This window comes from Xiphophorus hellerii, chromosome 10 (genome assembly GCF_003331165.1).
Source record: "Xiphophorus hellerii strain 12219 chromosome 10, Xiphophorus_hellerii-4.1, whole genome shotgun sequence".
NCBI lineage: Eukaryota > Metazoa > Chordata > Actinopteri > Cyprinodontiformes > Poeciliidae > Xiphophorus > Xiphophorus hellerii.
Genome location: NC_045681.1, coordinates 4,959,955 through 4,984,709, shown reverse-complemented (window position 1 = coordinate 4,984,709; position 24,755 = coordinate 4,959,955). Strand labels below are relative to the sequence as shown.

General features: G+C 36.5%; 1 protein-coding gene across 1 annotated transcript in view; it reads right to left on the bottom strand.

Annotated features, from left to right (window-relative positions):
• The window catches only part of LOC116727429 (leucine-rich repeat-containing protein 51-like), a 63,238-nt gene extending 39,868 nt beyond the window's left edge, over positions 1 to 23,370 (bottom strand). Inside the window, exons 1-7 of the transcript XR_004340799.1 lie at positions 23,309 to 23,370; positions 16,260 to 16,385; positions 16,070 to 16,110; positions 10,401 to 10,707; positions 10,140 to 10,202; positions 9,943 to 10,045; positions 8,142 to 8,296 (exon numbers count right to left, since the gene is read on the bottom strand). The gene's annotated coding sequence lies outside the window, so the exon portion shown is untranslated. The remainder of the gene's footprint in view (positions 1 to 8,141; positions 8,297 to 9,942; positions 10,046 to 10,139; positions 10,203 to 10,400; positions 10,708 to 16,069; positions 16,111 to 16,259; positions 16,386 to 23,308) is intronic.
• Between the last annotated feature and the right edge of the window lie 1,385 nt (positions 23,371 to 24,755).

Genomic DNA, 24,755 nt, shown 5'->3' with positions numbered 1-24,755 from the left:
ACGTTTTAGGATGCGTCTTGTTCAATATGTCGGGGCAGGGCTTATATCCGAGACAAAGTGTTTGGTTGCAAGTCACAAACTTTATTGCTGTCCTACGTTGTGTGGGTGAGTTTCCTAAACTAAGCTGATCTGAAAGCAAAGACCCAGCAAACATATTTTTGAAGTTCCCAAAATAGTCAGTTATCACCAGAGGGATGGCCTGTCAATGATTGAGACCCCATACATGAGCAATAACACAGAGAAAATATTCATGTTGCTGTGTTCAGGTTTCCTATTGCTTGAATAATAATAATAATAATAATAATAATAAAACTATTGTGTGGTTTGGCTATACATAATTTACATTATCATGAATAAAATCATGGACACAAAACATAAAAAGGCTAATTTAGAATAATAAGCACCTCCAACTGATGCAAGCAAGTAAAATGAAATACACTGACTATTCAAACTGGACTGAAATATTCTGCACTAATTACAGATTTTTTAAAACACAACTTTGTCCTGTTTCTGTGGTTTTGCCATCTGAATCAGAATTAAATTTAATTCAAATTCCAGGAAAGCACACTTTTAAATCACGAAGGAAATTAAGTTTCAAAAAAACTGACATTCAACCAACATCATGGCCATGTTGTTATGTATTGAAGCTAAAATCCAATTTACTTTAATAAAACAAATCAACCAGCTTTTTGTAATACATTACCTTGCAAGTATTCTGTGTATTTTATTATTTATTTTCAGTTTGCACATGGATGCTTTTGGCCTGGGCATTGCCTTTTTACCCAATTCTGCTTGATTCTTATCTCCTTTCATCGCTCTGTCTGGGTTTTCTCCCACTGAAGTGGATTTCTCCAGTAGAATTTCAACAGGGTCAGTCAAACAGAAGGAGAACTTGTGATCGATGACATTAATTTTCCTCCTCTGTTTTTCTGATTCTAGTAGTAGCATGTACTACCGCATGTAGCAGCGGTGGAAGTGAACGAAGCCCTTCGGCTCGGCACTAATGTCTTTGAAGTGGAGAATGTTGTTTACGGCAATTTTCTTTAAGTTTCATAGCATTGAACTGGTGCATACGTCACACGCAAACCTTAGCGATTGGGTAAAGTTTCAAACAGAGCCCACACTTCCAGCAAGCAATCGTTTCTCAACAGACGAGAGTCTAGACTCTCTGTGTGAAGTGAAGAAAGTTGCTGGTTTTTACTGGGCTAGAGACTTTTGGTGCTTTTATTAAAAACATTTAATGATATGTGTTAGTTTTACACTACACTACCATTTTTGAGAGTAGTTACATTTTTGTAAAAATTTCAAGCATTTACTGTAAACTGAGGCTCCCTTTTTTATTTATGCATACAGTACAGACCAAAAGTTTGGACACACCTTTTAATTCAATGAGTTTCCTTTATTTTTTTTAATTTACTATTGACATTGTAGATTCACACTGAAGGCATCAAAACTATGAATAACACATGTGGAAATATGCACTAAACAAAAAAATGTAAAACAACTGAAAATACCCCTTATATTCTAGTTTCTTCAAAGTAGCAACCTTTTGCTGTGATTACTGCTTTGCACACACTCTGCATTTTCTTGATGAGCTTCAAGAGGTAGTCACCTGAAATGGTTTTCACTTCATAGGTGTGCCCTGTCAGGTTAATAAGTGGGATTTCTTGCCTTATAAATAGTCATGAAAATAAAGAAAATGAATTAGAAAGGTGTGTCCAAATGTTTGGTCTGTACTGTATGTCTTGGCAATAAAGTAGTGACATGTTTTATATTTTACAATAAGGCTCCCTTTCATAGTTATGGGTATTTATAATGCAGTGAAAAAGTACAATATTGTCTGCTAAAAAAATATGTTTACATATTCTCATTATGCTTTCAAGGTAGTGCCTTAGTCTGACATGTTTAACATTTCAATTCTAGGTAAAATACATAGTTGAACAGATTTGGCTCATTATTTGTCAAGAAAATGGTTTTTACTCTAAGCCTTAATTAATGCATAACCTACATGTTATAGAAAAGTTTAGCATGTCTAAGGGGAGCTTTTTATAAAGTTGCACTGAAAAAAACAACACCACAAATCATGGATGCATCTTATTTACGCACAACTTTGCTGTGTTTTTGCAACTGTCAGATGTTTTTATTGCCATTATTATGTTATCAACTGTAAATGGCTCCTGGCTGGGATAAATAAAAGTGTACACAAGAATGCTGAAATTTGTATTATTGAGAGCATAAAACTGAGAAAAGAATAAAAACTGTTATTTTTGTACACAAACTATCGATGACAAACTATCGATGACTGAAAAAGTTAAACGCTTACTGGAAACACCTTAAGGCTACAGAGTAAAGTAAAATAAATTATAATAAGATATGTGGGCTCCGCAGGAGCAAAGACAGAATTGCTACACTATCTTGTTTATTTTTAATTCATTTTTGGTCAACATATTCTGCTAAGTAGGTTTGAAAATTTAACAAGTTCTTTTTCCTCAACTGACATTGCTGCTGCTCAAAGCAGGTGTGGTTTAATGTGTCCTTAAATGACTAAAATCTAGTTTTCAACCAGGGCAATATCCATTTTTCAACTTGTTGAAGAAATATACTCTGACGCAGTAAGACAACCAGACTTATCATTAACATTGCCAGTGCTGTTAAACTGTTCACAAATCATCTTCAATTGCAAGATCTTTTGCAAGTTCTTGCTTAGCAATGTTCTTTCTGCTTCCTCTGACTGGTACTAATAAGCAGATTTTTTCTAAACACCAACTTCAAGCTTTGCCAGACTGGCCAGCTTACGAAGGAGAGTCTTAGTTTTTAAACATAGCTGGCCCTTTAATATCTCCAGGGGGTATTAATAAGTCATGCAGCAAACACGGTGTTAAGCTTCATTTTTTCAGAGTTTACAAACACTGCTAGTTATTTCTTTTTACAAACACCCATTTTTTGTCCATATATGCCTTTTCAGGTTCAAGGGAGGGTTGGTAACTTTCTCCAGCAGTCATTGAGCAAGCGGCAAGACACACATTGGACAGTTTGCCAGTGTAAGCCGGGCACCACAGACAACAAAAACATTCACTAATAACAAACCTTCTTACTGAACTATAAAAGTGGTATCAACTGTACCACAATGCAATCCCTTTTTTTAATAAGCCAAGATTTGGTTTAGTTAAAGGGATGATTTTATGTGGTCATCTAAAACGAGACAATCACTATCACAGCAGCTGTGCTTGTGATTAAATATCTAGATGTTTGGGGAAAAAAATCACATAAGACCTATTTGCAATCTAAATATTGAAACATTAAGCTTTGATGTATTTGGAAGAAGTACATAATTACATAGTACTCACAGGCTCTTACATGGATCTACTCTGTCACAGTAGAAGAGCTGATTGTTTATTTAAGAGCATAATTATAACCAGGCTGATTGAGGATCATTTCAGCAGGAGGCCAGCTTTCGCTATTCTTTTTTGTTTGTGCCCTGATTGAATTTGTTGAATTTGCACATTGATCAAGGAACAACTCCTGCACACACCTGTGTTTTCTCACACTGTTTTCCTCCAGAGGAATCTTCTCTTCTGTGCTGTGTATATGGATTGTCCAGAGTACTATTACATAAAGGCTTTTCAGCAGTTTAGTGTGGCTGTCACAGTGTGCACAACATTCACAAGAACAACAGTTTAAGTACTAAGCTATGTTTTTGCAGTTTGTTGAGGGTTACACGCCTGCAGAGGAGATGGAAAGACTGTGTTTTTAAAATGAAAGATGAATGGAAGAAAAAAAAAGAAAAACAAGGGGAAACTTGGTAAAGTGGTTGAGCACAGCCAACCATACAAAGTAGACCCAAAAGTGGCATCGGCTTAAGTGCATAGTGTTCTTTTGGGTAATTAGGAGAAAAGTGGGTCAAGTCTATTTTGCAAACCTCAAACATATTTGTGTAATACAGTTAGTGACAAAAACATAATTTAAATTGTCAAATAATACAGTAACTTACAACTGTATTCATATTCCCTGAACTTTTCCATACTTGATCATATTACAACAATTTTTGTTATTGTGGGGATTTTCCCCAACTTTTTTTCCCACCATGTAACACTTTTATGCTTACACATACAAAAATCTGAAGTGAAAGAGAATTCTGTAATGTATTTTTATTTTATTTTTTTATATAACACTTTTTTGTTTAAAAACGAACTTTTTACTCTCTTCTGTGTAGTGATCAAATTTTAAGATTTAGCATCTTAGACTTGCTGTAATTCTGAGAAGAGCCAAGTTCTCCAACATAAATGTTTCTTCCTTTGTAATATGCATAAATATGACTTACTGCAAAATGTTCTAAGATTTATTTTTTCTCCACCTAATTTTTGAAACATTACAAATTCTAACATTTTCAAATTTTGATGTTTATTCAACCTTCAATTTAAAAACTAGGTTTAAAATTCCTCCCAAAAGATGTCAAAAGGTTATGACACAATTTCTCCCCACAGATGTCCTTCACATATAAACACATTACCTATTCTCATAAATTGTGGAACATGTATTAAATTTTACTGAGTTTATTTACTGTTTATTATTTGATGGCTGCTTTTTCTTAGTATGGTCTTTTTCTGACACCAACCAAACTTCTGCCCTTTGGGTTTCTTTTGCTTGTGCCTGGCAGGTGCATCTTTATAACTTTTCTTCCAGATTGTCCAGCCTTCACAGATGTCCAGACCAACTCAGTAACTTTATTTAACTTTGACCTCAACCTGTATGAAATAAATCATGTCTCCCATGAACATATTCCAAACCCATCTTATCACTCCCATACCAAATCTGGGCATTTGGTATGGGAGTGAAAAAGAAAAAGAAATGTTTTCTTCTAATTTCTTTTGCACTACAGAGGTTTTATTTTGTTTTTAAAAAAAAGAACATCAGTGCCATCACATATCTCCCTATTGTTTTTAAAGCCTTCCCTTTCACTCTTGCTGATATCTTTCTACTGCAAATCAGTCTTGACATTTTTCTCCACCCACTCCACATTGACTGAACTCTTTTCTTTACCTTCCACCCGCAAGCACTGTTGTTTTCAAAAGTTGACATCAAGTATTTAAACTCAACCACCTTTACGACTCCATGTACATGTTGTCGTCACTTTCTTGCATTTTCTGCCATTGCATGCGTTCACCTCTCCAGGCTCCAAACTCTCTCCTTGCTCACAGCTCACAATGTCATCTGAGGAAACTAAGGTCCTCTTAGATTCTTGCCTGATCTAATTCAGCAGCCTGTCCATCACCACTGCAGTCACTCCTATCACACACCTCACCTTGTCTCACTGTCCTCAAACTCTGTATATGTCCCGCTCATGCCTACACGTTTGACCCTCTAACTCTTCATGCTGTAATAAAGATTAGATAAAGTAACACCCTTTCTCAAACTGACATGCTGTCCTCAGAAAACATTTCAGCAGCAAAAGCTTTCCTGGCTGTCTGATGCTGCGAAGATTATTGCACAGCACAACAGAAAGTGGAACAGTTAGCAGCTGCCAATCCTGTTGGAGGCTCAGCAACCTCCATAGGGTTGTCCGTCAGATGGTGGAAATGTGGAAACACATCAGATAGCAAGGACAAGAAAGAGTCAGGCAGGATCCTTTCCCCTGTGTTCAAACAGAATGGTTTTGCCTTTCAAGATGGACCAGAGAGCAAAATACAAGCAATATTTTGCAATACAAGAAAAGAAAAGAAGTAAATGTAATTTGTTAATGTGGTGTAAAGTTTGTTTTTAGACAACGGATCTGACTGCCACTGTTGATGAGAGAATGTACAACTTTTAGCCATGTTTTTGTTACTTTTAAGCCTAAGTTCTTTGCTTGGCTCAGAGAAAACAGATTCATTGGCTCCTGGTGGCATCATGCTGGTGACAGCAATGCATCAAATAAAAGAATACTGGAATTGATGTCTTGATACACATCTGAGTCACTTAACGTCCATTTGCACACATCAAGTGCCAGTCTGATACCTGATAGTGAAATCAATGTCATGTATATAAAGTACAATACCGGATTAAACTCATCAGTATTATATAGTCATTAGCGCTGCAATTAAATGTTCATTAACTTACTCAAATAACCAAGGCCCACTTTGTGAGCTGTTCCCAGTCAGCTTCCAAACAAATTCGCTACCAACAATCCAAACCAACTACTGGAAAGGTATCACTTTTTGGACTTCACAAGCCAACGAAACAGAACGAAAGAATTCCGCTTTTGAGCCAGACCAAGTGTGTATTCCTGGTATGAATACACACTTAGGATAGCAAGAACACAACTGAGTATTGGAGTGTGAGCAACTGTGATAGAAAAAATGTGTCATCAGTTTAAAAGACGTACTCTGGTCTTTGCAGTATACTTTCAAATGTGTATGAACTAAACAAGAAAGTTCCACACAATACTACAAATATAAAGTAAGAAAATGATACCAAAACTACCTAACTCGAAGACAAACACAGACAACGAAGAGTTGGAGGATTTACATGACTTTTGAGCAAGAAAACTTTTGCTATTGCTGAAAAAAAATAACAACCCAAAACATGGCCTGTTTGTTCTCTGTGCAGAAACAAGAATTCTGCATAAAACCTAGGTTTCACTGTTTGGCCCATGAGAGCAATGGACAAGCAAATGCACTTCTTTCTCATGTCTGGACATCATTTTGATGATGCGCTCTGTCCGATCTCCATGTTTGCTTAACAGGCAACACAAGACAACCCACTGCAACCTTGTGAGTTTGAAGCAGAGATGTACTGTTATTTTGAGCCTCTTGTCATCTGGAAGCAGCCAAAAATGTGTCACTGTCAGTGTCTTCAATTGCAGATGGTAGTTCTTGATAGATGGGTGGATGAGAGTGGATAAATGAGGGGTGAGTCTTGTCAAGGAGGTGCACAGCCATAAAAGTGAGAACCAGATGCAACGTATTATACTATTCTGTACACAGCGATTTGAAATAAAACTATTCTTTTGTAATATAAAGTTGGGGTCTGGGGTGCCACGATACATATTTAGATAATTATTTGAAAAGGAGGTAAGGAGAAGTATAAACTAGTTTACTTGTAGTCAGGGACGTGCGGTGAGGTTCATAGCTGGTGAGGCACTGACTTAATCATATTCAGATTTACAAATATAGACCCCCTGCATGTTATTGTTTATGTAAGGAAATTGCGCGCATGTGGACAACGCTGGAGGGCAAAAAGACTATTTCCGTTCACTCAATCAAACTTGGACATGTAGATATTATTCATTTCGTGCTGTGCTCCACAGCGAAGGGGAAACCCGTTAAAGTACAACTCAAAACCGCGTCTTTTGTCGCTCTCGGTATCAGCGCAGCTACGCACAGACTCGTTGCCACAGCAACTGACAACAACGACACAATAAAAAACACTCAAATATTTCCCACGCAAAAAGCAGAACATTCAGTCTGTTGCAGTAGTATTGTTGTAGTATTATTTTGCGATTATTAATTAATTGCTGTGGTAAGAGGAGAAAACTATAAATATATCGCTGCACTTGACCTTATTGTATGGCTAGCTCCATGGCTAGCTCGCTTACAGTATCTTACTCTGCAGTTGTGGAATCACAATGTCTGGGATCATGAGCGCCCCCTGCCATGAGGCAAGAGAACTGCCTGCCTCACCTCGAATCTGTTCTCTGCCGTTTTTGATCGCAATTCAGCACATGAAACACGTTACACACACAATTGGTGACAAAAAAAAACACTGTACATTATATACATAAGTTAAATTATGGAAAATCAGTTCATACATTAAATGTTTTTTTAGCCATTTTATTGGCGAACATGCTCTCAGAATGGCAGCCAGTGCAGTTAGCGAGAAGTTGCGCAATCCCAGGTGAGGCTCAGCTCGCTGCTGCCTCACCAGCTTCGCTTCCGAGCATTTGAATGGGAAAATGCAGAAATTCAGCGATTTTGAAGAAAAAATAATCTGAACTTTTTTAAATTAAATGAAAAATAGGTATAGTACAAACCACAGGGTGAAAATAGCAATATAAATGATTTTATCATTATTATTTTTCCATGATTACAGGTGAGGCTCTGCCTCACCTGCCTCCCCTGACCGCACGTCACTGCTTGTAGTAAGAGTTAACAAACAATACTTACAAGTCACATCTTAGAACAAGGTCTTCTATGCATGTTTTCACAAGAAGTTCTCTTGACTGCATTGACAGGACACTTGTGGTTTCATATTCTTCAAGAATCTGTGGTATTTTCTTCATGAGTATTGGCCAACTGTCCTCTTCCCTAATAAAATGGGCCTGTGGAATATACATCATAGTTATTGCTGCAGTATGTTCAATGTCAGCACAATAATCTGAAGCAATCTACAAATTATTAAGAAAAAGTGAATGAAGTTGGTGGTTAAGTTAATAAACTTTAAATAGTGATGCGAATGATTCCCTTTGTAAACTGGTTACTTATTAAACATTCAACTCAGATTTGAAATGAACATGAGAACAATACAAAACAAAACTTGTCCAACTCAACAAATATCTGGTTTTGATTTGTCTTCTCATAAGAAGCTTCAACAAGGGCCATCCAGTTGGCAGAAATAACATGGAATCTGTCAACGTCCTTAATTTGCAGATTGGTCTTAACATCAATATATTCCATAAAGTCAGAAATATCGATTAATATCCTGTCCAGAACCCAACCAGATTGCTGAATGTTCAATCAGATTATTAGTACCTGAATCATGAATGATTTGTTTAGTGCTTTGTTTTTTTTTTACAAGGACTTGGACAGACTTTGGGTCATCAAATGAGAAACTAGAGAATACACAAAATAATACAATTAGAACATTTTCATGTAGACAATAGAAAAAAACATCCTTAATATTCACTTTTGTTGACTTTTTATTTCAACACCATTATGAAAAATAAATTGTATACAAGACTAACTAAATTTGGATAACATTATACAGATTTTTTTCCCCTTCATACTCTTCTTTGATTATGATTCATCAGGATGCCCATTTGTACTATCACCACAAAATAACCTTTTTGGTTTTTGAGTAATGGGATGTAAGCCTGAGAGGCTAGTAAATCTCACAGCCTTTTATCTTGGGTGTAGAAAACATTGTGCCATTGTTTTGTAGCATGAAAAGTTGAAAGTGTGAAGTGCCTGCCTTTGTATAATACCTGCTGTATATTGCATGCCAGCAGGATCTGAAGTCCACAAAACACTTGCAAAAAGCTACTCAAAAAGCAAAAGGGGAGTGCACACTTAGAAGTCATTATTAGAAGTCAAAATAGTCAAATAGAAGTCAAATAGAAGTCATTATTTAGGAACATAATGACTTCTATTTGAGTAATCTCTGAGTGCTTCTAAAACTTAGTAATGAGCATAATATTCAATAAGGTACTCCTGCAAGGTGAAACTTATTTGTTGCTCTATGTTGTACATTTACTAGTATTTCAGTCTTTCAAAAGGCTTACACAAAAAATCAATATAGATTTCTTCAGCCTGATCTCAGTAACAAAAACCTGGACAACTTTTATAGATTGAACTTGTACAAATACTTGCAAGACACAGTAAAAGGGGATTAAGTCAGGATAAAATAAAAGTATTCCAGTCTCCACAGAACTGAGTAACAAAGCCTGTGTGGTAGACATTGTCTGAAGTAATGATTGATATAGTAAAACTTCAACCATAAATAATTTAAGTTTTAACTCTACCACAAACTTTGGACAAATGAGACAATTACAGAAAACCCAACACTAATAAAATTGTATTTTAGAACCCAAATGATAAATGATAGCTACGTAGTTGGCTAACTTTGCCATTAGATCCAGCACAACTTTTCAGATCCCTACCGTCTTACTTTTTAAACTAACGATTTGACAAATTCCAAAAAGACAAACATGATACCATTGCATTAAATAGATGTAAAGTACATACTTACTGAACTGGTTGAATTTACTCCAGAGGAGGCAGTCTCCATTTTTGTTTCCTTTGTCAACTTGGTCCATAAGCAGGAAAACCTTCTTCTATCCCCTTTCATCAGTCTGCAAACATTTTTGTAGTGCTTCATCAATGGGAACTATAAATCATTATCAGATATATCATTGGAGAGTGGCATGGCTTTGTGGTGTTGTTTACCAGTGGCCTTGGTGACTAGAAGAGATTAGGGACCACAGGGACTGGAGCATATTTCAGACTCTGCTGTTGCTGAAAAGAATAGAAATTCTTTTTATTGTTCCACAGAGGGGAATTTCTGGTGCAACAGCAAAGTGACTAGCAATCAAAGCCAGTAGGTTCACACAAAGATAACAATACAAACTGACTAAAAGCAGAAAAAATTATAAACAGGAATAGACAGAAATGAATAGATACTTTAAAAAAACAAACACTAAAACCTACTTGGACTTGCTCTCATGTACAGTGTCTGCTTTCCCACCATCTCCATGAAATGTGAAACATGAAAAGGAAAAAGATAATTGAAAAGTACCATCAAAAATCTGCTTCTTCAATCAGGCTCTAGTCAAGATGCCTCTGGTCACCTCCCTTTAGGTGTGACCAGATGTCACATCCTGCGACCAGAGGCACAGGGTGTGACACCTGAAGGGTATGCCTCTGGTCACGGGATCTTCACTTGGTGACAGGCCGGATAGTATCACAGGGAATAGAATGCCCAGGTGTCCCTCCTAGGCCCAATGGCTTCCTTGACCTAAAATTGCAAAGGAAGGGAAGGATGGATGGGTGTGGCAGTAGCTCAGAAGTAAGGCACGCAACCCATGTAAAGAGGCCTCAGTCCTCAACGCGGCTGTCACGTTTTCGAGTACTGGCCCATTGACCTTTGTTGCATGTCTTCCTCCTCTCTCACAACCTACTTTCCTGTCATTTCACTTTCAAATAAAGGCCAGCAGTGCCAAAAAAATTCCTTAAGAAAGGGTAGGTTGGATGGATTCAACACATCCAAATCCAGATTCACTTATTGCCAGTGTGAATGTAAAATTACACAGATATTGAGAAAACACAAGCTCCAAAAAGATACCCTTTAATATACTAATTATGCATTTAACCTTAGAAGCTCTACCAAGTAAACAATCCCTTTAGAATTATTTATTGTTGTTGGAATAGCTTACCTCAGAACAAAAAGAGTTCACCTCTGACGTAGAAACCTTTCAGTGGAAAAGGGCACAGGTGGGCGCTACTATATTGCTTACAGTAAAGGTCACATGTTTATTATGTGAGCAGACAGTAAGTAATGGACATCAGGGATCACTTTTTAATTTCTTTTCACAAAGACGGTCAGAAGTGATAGAACATATTTGATCGCCTCCGCTAAACAATGTCCTGATAAGAGTGATACAATGAACATTTATTGAGGGGGTTTTAAAGAGGAAACAGCCTTTCTTCGACAGATTACTGATGCAGTAATTCTGCAAGAATTCATTGATCTCATTGGGAAGTTTCAACCAATAGACTTCAACAAAAGGCTGTAATGAAAAGGTCTAACTGGCTTGTGGAAACTTAATTTTCCCCTTTCTATCTTGTAATGTTTCTCTAAGCTTTTCTTGTTCTTACACCTTTTGCCCACCTCTGTTCTTGTTAATCCACTATTTCATTGCTGCCGCCTCCCTTTATCCTCTTGGTTCCCTCATTGTCTTCCACTCCTTTTTTCATTTCTCTCTCAAACATCATTCTTTCTTCCCCATCTCTTGTCTCAATCGCCACCACTCCATGTTGTACTTCCCAGTTCAGTATTTTAATTTAAGTGATGGGGTGTTTTCCAATGTCCAAACACTGACACAGCATTTTAGATGCACAATAGGCTTAACTAAGAACAAGCAAATGTAGCATGTATTTTTTTGTTTTGTTTTTTAATTTAAACTTACATGCAATATATGACAATGTGCAATAACATCATAGTGTTTGAAAATAAATAAGTTTCCTGCCTGGTGTAAATTTAATAAGTACCACATGAATGCTTTTTGACAATATTACATAGCTTAAAAAAGAAACATGAAACTAATCTTTGCACTGGGAGTACATAAATTAAATATCTTAAGATTTAAATGGGTTCTAGTATGAGGTACATGGCCCGGTGTAAAGCGCTAGCCTTTTAGGATAGCAAATTTACATCATTGTGTGTTTACCATTTCAGTAATTAAGCACCATCTCCTGGGTGTACCTAAATCTTGATGGGATCTATGTGGTACTTAATAGGGAACTCATGGGGCTTTTTTGGAAAGGACCGGAAAAAAAACAGCTTACCAAGTGTCAATTAAAGCAGAAAAACAGGATGACAAGAAAGCCCACAAAAATTTACAATATATAAAGCAAAGAGGAAACAGGAAAAAATGCTTGTAGAATAGTTGATCAAGACATTTTTTGTAAGTTTTTTGGTATGAAATTATCTGCACCTACAGTGCTGTATGTGAACACAACACATCCTTTTTAAAAGCATTAAAGATACTTTTCAAAATGATTTAATTGCTTTAACTGGTATATTTTTAATATGTGAAAAGAGTAGCTACATGAATTTACTAGGAGTATCCATATTAACCTGTGCCTGGTTTTCAATTTTTCTAGCAGGTTTGTTTGATTGCATCCTCACATGGTTTCATGTCTTGCTCACCTCATGTGCAGCTGCAAGTTTTGTTATCACTTAATATTAATGTCACCATATTGTTCCGGATGTTTTGTCTGCACTTTGGTTCTGCTCAAACATCCGCCATCTCAATATTTCTTTGCATCTTTCACTGACTCAGTTGGTAAATGTCAACTGGCTGAGTGTTGAAATAAACAACAAAGAAAATGATATTTTGAGAAATTCTGGTGATAAATGCAGGGTAGAAGGATTTTCAAAACAGGCAATTGGGCAGAAGAGAGGGTCATCTGTTGAAGAAATAAAAATATGATATGACTGGGTAGGAACAACAAAAAGGGCAGAAATGATGATAATTAAAGGTCACAAGCAGAATGAGGTAAAACCCAAGAACACCTGAAGTGCCTGGGATTAGTTCAGAACATTTTGCAATCACAGCAGCGGCAAGAGGTCACACAGGTCTAAATGTCTTAAAGTGGAATGGAAGAAATCAAAGCTGGACCTGAACCAAAATAGCTGGCACTTTAGTCTGGAATGAAAATGCTTCTTCAGGTGATGGTTGTTTGTGTTTTCCACTGCAGTCTAATGACCTGCAAAGATTAGGCAAAGTGGTCCAGTGATTTATGAAAAAAAGGAAACCTTTTATGGTTACTATGACAGATGGGGCAAAGCAATAGCGCAGAAGAGTAAATCTAAAGAGGATTTGTTAACAGGGTTTTTCGGGTGCACCTGTTTGTATTTGAGCTTTAAAACACAAGCTAAGAGAGCCATTATGCCACTATCAAAGTTGAGTAGCATAGTTGAACTAGCATTTCTACATCATGGCATGCCTTTAAGTGGAGAACTTTTCTTTCTATCAATCAATCAATCAATCAAATTTTATTTGTATAGCACATTTCAGCAGCAAGGCATTTCAAAGTGCTTTACATCATAACAAACACAGGATGTGTTTGTTATGATGTAAACATACATCATGTTTGTGTATGATGTATGCATAGATGCTTTCAAATCTATGCTTTGAAAGCATAGATTTCAAAGCATTGAAATCTATGCTTTGATTGCATAGATTTCAAAGAGGCCATCTTTGAAATCTATGCAATCAAAGATGCATAGATTTCTACTGTATCTATGCATCTGATACAGTAGAAAACACAAACTAATCTTCAGCTGAGTCGGTATGCCACTATTTTATTTATTTATTATTTTTAAGTGGCATAAGTTTTGCAACTTTGCACATATATCGCACAAATGCAGTGCAGCTATAAATCATAAATAAATTCTAAACAAAGGTTGTAGAAAACACCCACTACCCTGGGACATGCTGCACGTTGTTTTGCCCGACTCCTTTGATGATTCCCAGTTGGGAAAGGTTTGCATCAGGCTGCAGTAGTTAGGAGGACAGTCAGCATGAAGATTTGGTACAGAAACGTGTTAGTGTGGGTGTAGGTAAAGATGGAAGTTTGCAAGGGTGTGAGAGAAAACAGACTTGCCTGACCTTTGTAGCAGTCAAAGATGTTTGGATTTTTAAAACTGAATTTGGATGTCATTGGGTAGTATGAACTGATTACCAATCTAAACACGTTTTGCTGAGACACCATCTATGCTGCAAACAGATTATTGTTTTAAAACTATACTTCATAAAAAAACAGACACACTCAGACTCACTTCAGATATGATATTATGAGCTGTATAAATTCATGTTTAGTTCCACATAAGGAGACTTTATGTTTAGAAACAATAACGTGAAGGCAGCTTTGAAATGTTCTATAATATAAAATTTTCTGTTTTTCCTAATGTCGATAATTGACACAAACTGCTGAAAGAAACATTTGAAATACCGGATTATTAAAAAAGGTTGAAGACTCTGATGAGATAATAGCCTCAACAGAGAGTGACTTTGAAAAATGAATTAGTAGTTGTGGTTCCAGCTAATTATTTCTGCAAAAAAATTACATATATATTAGTATTATTCATCATTTACTAAAGCATGGATTGAAACCATAGAAATCAGTTACTTTGGATAGTTGATGGAATTGAGAGCTTAATTAGTAGCAAAAATCTATAACTATAACAATCAATGTTCTTCCTGGAAACCGGTCTGAAAGCTGCCAGCTCTTTTACAGTCAAACAGCTAATGGTGTTGCTTTGAAATGTTTGCATGCTTACTTCTTTTCAATAGCTTGGCTTTCATCTTTCAATATTCCATTTTCAAACCACAGTCTAATACAAGTGCAGCTCTTCATAAGATTTCAAAAAACAACATGGTAAATAAAGTTTTAGTGTATTGCAGCAAATAGTAAAATTGGAAAGATTTTTCTTAAAATTATGGCTCAGACAGGGAACCACATCGTGCTGCAAGCGTACCATACACAGTCCTTGATCCAGCTGTCCTAGGTTAGCTTCCTGACCCCAAGCCATTTACTGCATGTCCTCCCCTTTCTCTGCCCTTCTTCCTGTCGAGCCACTAATGAATAAACACCACTAGTGCCAAGAAGAGGCATGAAATGTTCCACTGAGTTCTATTAAAGCTACAATGTGTAACTTTTACAAAAACATGCTATATTTATTTAAATTGTCACCATATTGTGACAAAATCGTATGAGGCAGATAATGTACAAGCTCCTCTATCTCCTTCCAATGATATTATTGGTATCTGAAGAAATGCACCACTCTCCAGAAGACAACCAATCAGGAGCCAGGAGGAGGGTTTTAGTGCTGTCAATCAACCTCATGTACACTCTGCTCGTTGTGGTAATGGCAGAGAAACAACTAACTAGCCTTATTTATTCATGGCAGGCTATGTTATGGTGAACCAGCAACAGTGTAGCAGAAAGATAGGTAGATTGTTTGAGCAGCATGTACATGAGTGATTGACAGCACAGCACTAAAACCGTCCTCCTGGCTCAAATTGGTTCTTTCTGATGGGATGATGTATTTCTGCAAATTTCAGCAGGATAATTAAGATGTCAAAGGAGCTCAATTTTTTCACAGACTATCCATCTACTACTGCCACAACGTAGTGTTTCAACAAATATGTTAAAACACTACATATTTTAGTGCAGTATGTCAATAAGATTGATATACTGCAGCTTTTAATCAATGGTTAATCATGCTGTATGTATGCCTTGTACATAGATCTCTGGTTGGTCCATATCAACAATTGGAGACATTTGTCTTCTGCTGATGCTACTGTATATTAGGACAACTTTTGACACTATAAACTGCAGTGACTTCTGTAATATTGCTGGTATTTCTGGCTCTGCGTCAAAAGTTTATCTTTATAAACTAAGGCTATTCAGTTTGTAAAGAGAAATTAGTATTAATTAATATTAAGTGAAAGGTAAACCTAAATCTTTTTTAGTGTATGAAACATATTTATGAATGTGTCCTTTTGTATCTTGATGTTTAGCAAAGAGAATGATTGTATTCACTTTGCTATTAAGGTGTGCAGACAAGAAGTGTGGTGAAGAACCATTACCTTAACCGAGACAGAGAGGACAAATGGAGGAGACCGGATCACTGCAGGGAGAAAAGGAGATTGAGCATCTTACAAAGAATGACAAATCATTAAATTCATACCTTGGCCTGGGGGCAATTCCAAATTACGCAAGTCAAGGTGAAATTGTAATTGGGGACAATACAAAATTCAATTATCTCTGTTAGTTCACTTTATTATCTTGGATCCGCTCCTCTAATGGTATGGTTACATAATTCCGGGTTGCACTGGATGCCTCTTCTGGTGTTTTATCTGCTTCTTTCTTCTTTCTTTGTGTGCTTTGATGTCTTCTCACACGCTAAAGAAAGGGAAGAGGACATGTCATAGGTCAGTGAAACTTGAGGCTCTTCTCATACTACTCAAGATGAAATGGCTTGCTTAGTATTAGAGGTCAAACGAAAAAGTAGACTGGTGCAAAATTGTAGTAACAGTAGCTCAAATAGCTGCAAATTACAGCAAAGACATATGGAACACCATATTTAAACACACAAGTCACACCTTGTAGCAGATAAACGACAGCAAAAGACCATACAGTATGCCGCCAGCTGGAAGCAAGAAACTGAAAAATGTGGCAAGATTGGAAGAACGATGAGCCTCGATTTTCACTGCAAGACTCAGATGATAGGATCACAATTTGGTGTAATAACTTAAAGGTAGGGCAATAGTAAACAACAATATTAAGTTTAACATCACAAAATTATTATATTTTGAAATGTTTAAAGATCAAAAATTGCCCCAAGGTAGCAAATAATCCTTTGTCCTTTTTTTTGTTGTTGTTGCTGGCTCCATTCACATCTGTATTTTCATCTACTATATGCAAATCAAAAACATAATTTAAAAAATCATCTTGATCCCACTCTTATTCAGATGAATAATTAATTTTAAGTGGAGAATTAGTGACAAGAGGGGGGAAATTGGGAAACACTGCTTGGAAGGGAAGCAGAGACCACCGATTATAGTGAGCAACGCCTCTTGGAAAAACTTTAATAACACCAGCTGGAAACCACAGCTTGAGCTTACCCAGTTTGAAGAAATATGTTTTAATATTCAACCTCTATTTTGTCTTCATTGAAGTCCAACCTTTTCTCCCTTCCACGACTATATGCCCACTAACATACAAAATCCCACCTTATAAATATACATTATTGTTATAATTACATGAGTTGTCTTCCTCTAATTAACTTATTGTTGTAAATGAGAGGCACTGTCCAATTATGAGGGAAGGTACGTATTTATTGATTTTGCCATTCATCAGTTGTTGAGGTCATTACCAGCATGGCAGCTGTGATGATAATCTTGATCATAAATGGATAATTCAAGCAGCGTCGTGAAGTGCAGGGGGAAAAAAAAATAAATTAAAACAAAGCATTAAAGTGAGGTGCAATCAAAATTAAGACTTAAGTGCAAAACTAAACTATTAAATAAATTAATTACTTTTAAAACATCAGACAGATTTTAATTTCGCAAGTTAAAATAATGAAGAGGAGTAATTTTAAATTAGGTTGCAAATGAAAGACTCATGAAAATAATATGTTTATTATATAAACATATAATTGAGCAACAACTGGGTCTTTTTTCATGTACATGAAAGCGCCTGTATTAAGGAGAATGATTATGATAAAATATTAATATAAGTCTCTGATTAGTTGTGTTTCCGATCAACTTCACTCGCCAACCACCAATTGAAAACTAATTACCGGATATGAGGAAAATAATGAAATATTTTGCGTGTCTGGATTGTCTCTATCAAGTGCTTGAGTTCTCTCGGGTCCTTCATTACGATGCACCAGAGCAATTAATGAGCTCATTAGATTTAGTAATCATCTAATCAGTGCGTGGATAATATGTCTGACTTGGAATAGAAATTAGAACTCATCAAACAAACAAATCAACAGTTGAGGTCATTAGGAGGATGTTGATGCAGAAGGCTGGAACATCTTCTACAACCTTTTCAAACCAGAAGGAGTAATTTGACATCTGAATATAGATAAACAAATAGAAAGTGGCTTGTGCTTATAAGATAACTGCTATGATTATTAATAAGAAATTAAGTTTCAAACAATTTTAGTTGCACATTCTTTCGACATTAAGAATCATTGATTAGACTGTCATCATTGGACAACAAAAATACAAGATGAAAGCATCATTCACACTATAATCCAAAATTTCTCCTTTCTGCTACATCCAAATTGTCACTGATGAGGAATTCATAAACAATCACAAAAGGGAGAAATTATGCACACTAGCTTTGTTGTGTTCAAAAGCACAAACAAGGCACCAGCCAATCAAATGACAGAAACTCTCTGCTTTTCGTTGATGATGACGACTTGTGATTAACCAAGATAAGCGAAATAATGCCTTTGAACGCACAGCATGTACGCCAGCATAAGACCACAACAACTGTCGCTGGTGTCTCTCTTGTCTGAAAGAGTGACGCCTGGCTACATTTTGCAGCAGCTCAACCGAATGATGACAATGAGCCAGGCCGTTGTCACACAAACAGCGGTCTAACTCTGGTGACACACCAGAGTTAAATCAAAATTTCAGAGAGCACCTGTGAAATTTGGTGGAACAGGACATTCACATCATAGATGTGGCATTCCTTATTCTGGAGCAACTACGCTATTCCGTCACGTCAATATAGCTCAAAATCTCTGCAGAATGCCTTGAAACCTTCTTGAGTATATGCCACCAACTTTGTAGGTAGTTCTAAAGGCAAAAAGATGTCAGAGTCAGTACTAGCAGGGTGAATCGTATAAAGTTGGTGGTGAGTACATAATTCAACTAAAAGTAGCAGAGAATGCACACAAAGTAGCAAAAACAAGACTGAAGCAGTGACATTAGGGAGAGCACCAATTGAAGAGTTATGACGAAATGCTTTAAAAACAACAGGAGGTACACTGATGTGCTATACAACAAAAAAGACAAATCAAGTGATATACTCATTTGATAATGACACTGCAAATTAATCAATATGGCAGTGTAAATATTCAGGAAGTAGCACAATAGCTAAATTCCATCCTTTAATGATGATAATAGTAATAAAAAACAAAAAAATCATCCCATGAAACCCAATAGTGGTATGCATAAACTCCACTGTCAGACTCTAGTTCACTTGTATGACTGAGTTAGTCTTCAAAGTTCTCCAAACTTTGTGCAGATCTAATATGCGGAGGTGATGAGTGAGAGCAGCAACTGTAAAAGCAACATGACCGAGCTACATCCAAGTCTGGATCTTAGAACATCCAAATTTGACAGAAAATCCATCGTCTCATCAATAGAGCTGAGAGCAAGGCTGAGAGATATTTCCAAGTCAAGATGTGGGATGCTGATGGATTACAACTAAAGGAGCTCAAATTGAATGCAAACATATGCAATCAGGTTGCAATCACTTTTTATTTTTTTAAATTCCACACTAGCAGATTTGTTTGATGTTCAATGTAATTCTACAGAATATAAATTCCATTAAATGTAAAAAAAATATTTTAAAATGTTTAAAACCTGGCATTCCAAGTCCATTACAATGTTGTCTTGGTCTGTCACCTTTCTTTTCACATGATGCGCAAAATGCTCTGAATGGTCCTTGGTTTTTTGACTTTTCAACAACTGACAGGCATTCATGCTTGCTCAGTTTGTGTTAGTTTTTCTGCTGGCATCTGGGCATATTTTCAATTAAGGAAAAAGTCTCCTTTTCAAAAATGTTCAATAGTGTAGCTGAGGTCAGAAAACAATGTTCAAAAAAATGTGACAAGATAAAGTGGGTGAAACTCTTTTGGTTTTGCCTCCAACATAAATCGGCAGATGAAATTCTTAGGTCAACTCCTTAAGAAATCCAGTAATTAAGTATATTACATTCACATTAACATTACTTCTTTCGGTTTACTTAATTTAAAATAAACCCAATTCTGAATTAGGTTTATTTTAAACCTAAGTAAATCTGCTTTTCTAATATGTAGAAAAGCAGATCTACTTTTGTGCCTTGAACCTCATCTAGGATTTTGGATCCTCCTACCTTCTACCATTCTTCATTACAACCATTCCTACCATTTACTTAACTTTTGCCCAAGGTGCCAACTGTTAGGAGAGGGGGGATTTGTTAGGTCATTTACCTGAGATGCAGCCCCATCCCAACTTTAATTTCAAGCCAGTTCCAAAAGACTTCTGAGATGACCTTCCACATCCTTTAAACTCACTGAGATGCAGTTGTTGATTGTAAAATATCAATTAACCTTTAAAAATTAAGCAGATAATGAGTTCCCAAAGCATCAAACTGTATAGGTACAACCTTAATTTAAAAAGTATTTATGAAGTTTATGTACTCTGGAAAAAATGCTGCTGCTGTTCGTATTATTTCTCCTGCACTGAGCATGCGAGTCAATGGAGGAGATGCCACATTAGAAGTGAGGTGAAGCAGAAGAAGTTTGCTTCGATGGAGGTAGGAGGAAAAAAGGGTATAAACAAATGTCAACTGTACAAGAAGGACTCCCTGGGACTAGCAGAAGTGTCATGATTAGCTCAAGCGTGGCAAGTGAGCAGCCTGATGCAATCTCCAGTGCCAAGGGAGCAGGAGCACCTTGCCAAAACACACTTTCACAAGTGCAGAGTTAGTCAAACAGAAAAGATAGGAAAACGGGGAATAAAAAAAAGCTAAAAAGAGACCAACGATAAATAGGAAGGCAAGTGTATTAATAACGATAGTGTCCAATATCAACTTTTGCTTATGAAGCTCCAAAAAGCCACTTTAACTACTAACTGCTTTGTGCATGGTCTTTGAACTAAATGAATAGCAACAAAATGAGGATTTTTTTAGGTCTTCCATTTTCTTATTTTGTATTCTTAACAGCATGGTGTATACACACTATACAGCAAGACAAAAAATTACATATACCAATCGCTGCCATAGCCACAAGTGTATAAAATCCAGTACCCACATATGAAGACTGATTCAATAGCATTTGTGAAAGAATGAGTCAGTCTCAGGAGTTCAGTGAATTCAAGCAAAGTCAGATGTCACCTGTGGAAATTTTCTTGCTTTTAAATATTTCACAGTCAACCATTATTACAATACGTGGATGCGATTAGAAACAACAGCAACTCAGAGAGAGTGCAAAGAGGTCACCAACTTTCACCAGAGTCTGCATGTGGCCTTCAGCTAGGCTCAAGAGCAGTGCATAACGAGCTTTGTGTAATGGATTTCCAGTCTTAAATCACCAAGTGTAAAGCAGAGTTGGAAGAAGTGTTGTAAATGAAGCCACCGCCTGTATCTAGAGCAGTGCTCAAGAGTGACACATTATTTCTCACTGTATGGCAACCCACTGGATAAGTCAGTTTGGTATATATTTGCCAGGAAAGCGACCTTTGCTTCCTGGTATTATGTCAAGCGAAGATGTTGGAGCGTAGGGAGGATTATGGTGTGGGACTATTTTTCCAAGAGTTGTACTCTGCCCTTTAGTTCTAGTTAAATGATCTCCGAATACATCAGCATGCTAATAACTTTAGCATACTCCTGACTCTCTGGGACAGTTTGGGGATGCCCGCTTAAATATTTCTGAAATTTTTTTAAATTGCATATGAACGCACATTAAGTGAAGATCTGATTTAAATATCATCTATCAAACAGTTGCAACTGTGTAGAGTTCCTAAATTGAGAAAAGAAACCCCCGCCCCAAAACAGCAGTTTAAATTTAACATCCCATTATGCAGTATACAAACTAAGAAAAAAATCTAAAGGAATATTTTCTGTCAAGCTTAGGTGTACATGATTGTGTGACATTTGAGGTTGTTCTTTCATTTTGTTGTATTGACGGTCAAAACTACAAACCCCCACTTAAGCCTGTGGAAATAGCCATAGCTTGACAGGCCTGTCACTGCAGCAGTGCTACAATTACTGTTCCGCAGAAAGATAATTAAAGTGGCTTGCAGGCAGATGAGTTTAAATGAGCTAGTCCAACAGAACTTTAATCAGACAGCAAAATCACAAACTGTTTTCACTGACACGGGAGGACCACATGAATAAAGTTTGCAAAATTCTTACAGATAGGGATATTGCAGAAGTGAGATTTGGATATTTTACTGAGGTTTGCAAATGCATTTATACCACTGAAACACTTATAATTTTTCATGTTGCAACCACAAACTGTAATGTATTTTGGGGGGTTCTTTATGTGATATATGAACAAAGTGTCCACAATAGTTGTGAACTGAAACAAAACTACTAATCAGGTGACTTCTGCCTGCAGAAGAAAACAACTTAGCAAGTAGTGTCTACTTGTGCATAATTTAATCTCAGTACAAATACAGATGTTCGTTCTGTGAAGGGCTCAGATGTTTTCTATCCAAAGTCTAGAGTATCTCATCATCTGAAAATGATAAACATATGGCAGAAATGCACATTTACAAAGACATGGCTGTCCATCTAAATTGATAGACCAATAAAGAAGAGGATTACTCAGATATGTTCCCTATGGTAGCTCTGAAAGGATTGCAAAGATCCACAACTCAGGTGGTAGAATGCTGGCCTTTGAAGAAGAAAAACCATTAGAAGTTTAATTTGGAGTTTGCTATGTGGGAGAGATGGCAAACAAATGGAAGAACGTGCTCTGCTCAGAAGAGAGTAAAACCTATTCTTCTGATCTACATAAAATATTCAGTGTAAAACTAACACCGGATGTCACTACCAACAAACACATTGGCACTGTGCAATGATCTATAAACCAATGATAATTTTCATGTAAAATTGCAATTTTACATGAAAAAAAATAATACCTTTAATCTATTTATTCTGCTTTTAACCAAGACACATTTTCATTCCACTTTTAGCCAAGATATCCTTATAATACTCACATCTGTGCCGTTTTTAATATACACCTGTTTAACAGCTCACAAATTGCATGGGACTAATATGCTAGGGGGCTTAGCCTTAGCTTTTAACATTTGCAACATACATCTTTAGAATCAGTTAGCACATGTTGCTCATTGCCAACAGCACAATAACACAATTACTCAATGTCAGGATAGAAATGATGCTTGTTTAACTAAAAAGTAACTTGATAACAGTATAAAACAAAATCAAAATGGCGCCCGCGGCATTTTCAGTTTTTTCACATAGTTCAAAACCTAACAAAACACATTGTTTACCAGCAGAGTTATGCATCCATATTTAGCTGTGTTTCTTATAAGAGCTTTACAATCCCTTTCAATATGTTTTTATCCGAAACTAACCTGTAAAACACAAGGAAATGATGAGGAAGACAACTGGTGCCGTTTTTCAATGGTGATTCCTGCCATATTGGAGAGGGAGGCCTATATGACCTCGTTTTTCTGTCTCACAGAACAATGCGCTGCCTCTTCTGGCATGGAGGTGTAACTACAACTGAAATATAGTCATCCCGAAAGTGACGTTTTCTCTAATTTACCAATACAAATATTTATGTGATTATATATATTAGTGTTTCACATAACAAAATGTGAAAAGCTTAAAGGGCATGAATATACAGAAAGAAACTAATGAATGTCCTGGCTATAATACCGTCAAAATCTTTAACACCACAGAAGCATGAATAATACCAAAGCATCAGTAATAGAACATCATCAAAAATAAAAAAATAAAATATAACGTCTGACTTTTACCAATATGCTAAATATTCCTGAGTGCCGGGTATATATGAACTCAATCCATGCAGACTTGTGTGTTTATCAACCATCAGTACGGCGCATGATGCAAGAAAAAGTTATCCCCAAGGCAAATGGAAGTAAATGATGTTTGGCAAATCCGAAATTATGCTTTCCTCTTGATGTGAATTCGTAAGTTAGAGGGAGTTTGTTTACTTGAGGAAGAGAGAAACTAGGAGAGAGAGTTTGTTTGAATATAAGAAATGATCACAGCAGAGAATGTGTGTCTGACTGCATTTTCGGTAGCTTTGCCTTCGGAGAAATTTGGAGGCAAAAGCAGCATAATGACATAAATTAAAGAGTTTTTCACCCACTAACCAGAATGACAAAGGAAGTACATTCCAACAGAAAGAAAAATAAGCCAGCACACTTACAGACTAACAGAGGTGTGAAAAGTGTTTTCCCCCTTCCCGATTTCCCTTATTTTTGGATGTTTGTCACACCTAAGTATTTGAGAACATCAAACCAATTTAAATATTAGTGGAAGACAATACATGCAAACACAAAATACTGTCTTTTATTGAAGGTCTATTATGACCTTAAAAAATCAATACTTGCTTGAAAACACTCCAACAATTCTGCAAAGACGAGTTGGTCAAAATTTCTCCACAGCAGTGTAGAAGATCATTGAAAGTTATTGCAAACACTTGATTGCAGTTGTTGCTGCTAAGGGCGGCCCAAGCATTTACTAGGTTTAGAGGGCAGTCACTTTTTCACACAGAGCCATGTAGGTTTGCATTTCTTTCTCCCTTGATAGTAAACACCTTTGTTTAAAAATTTATTTTATTGTTTACTTGTGTCATCTTTGACTAATATTTAAATTAGTTTTATATTCTTTAACACGGAAGTGTGATAAACATTTTAAAAAAAGGAAATCAGGAAGGCGGCAAATATGTTTTCACGCCACTCTACATGCCACAGCTAAACCCCCAATGTCCTCAGTAGCTGATTCTTATAAATACTTCAGCTGTTTTACAGACTATTTTAACAGAAGCGG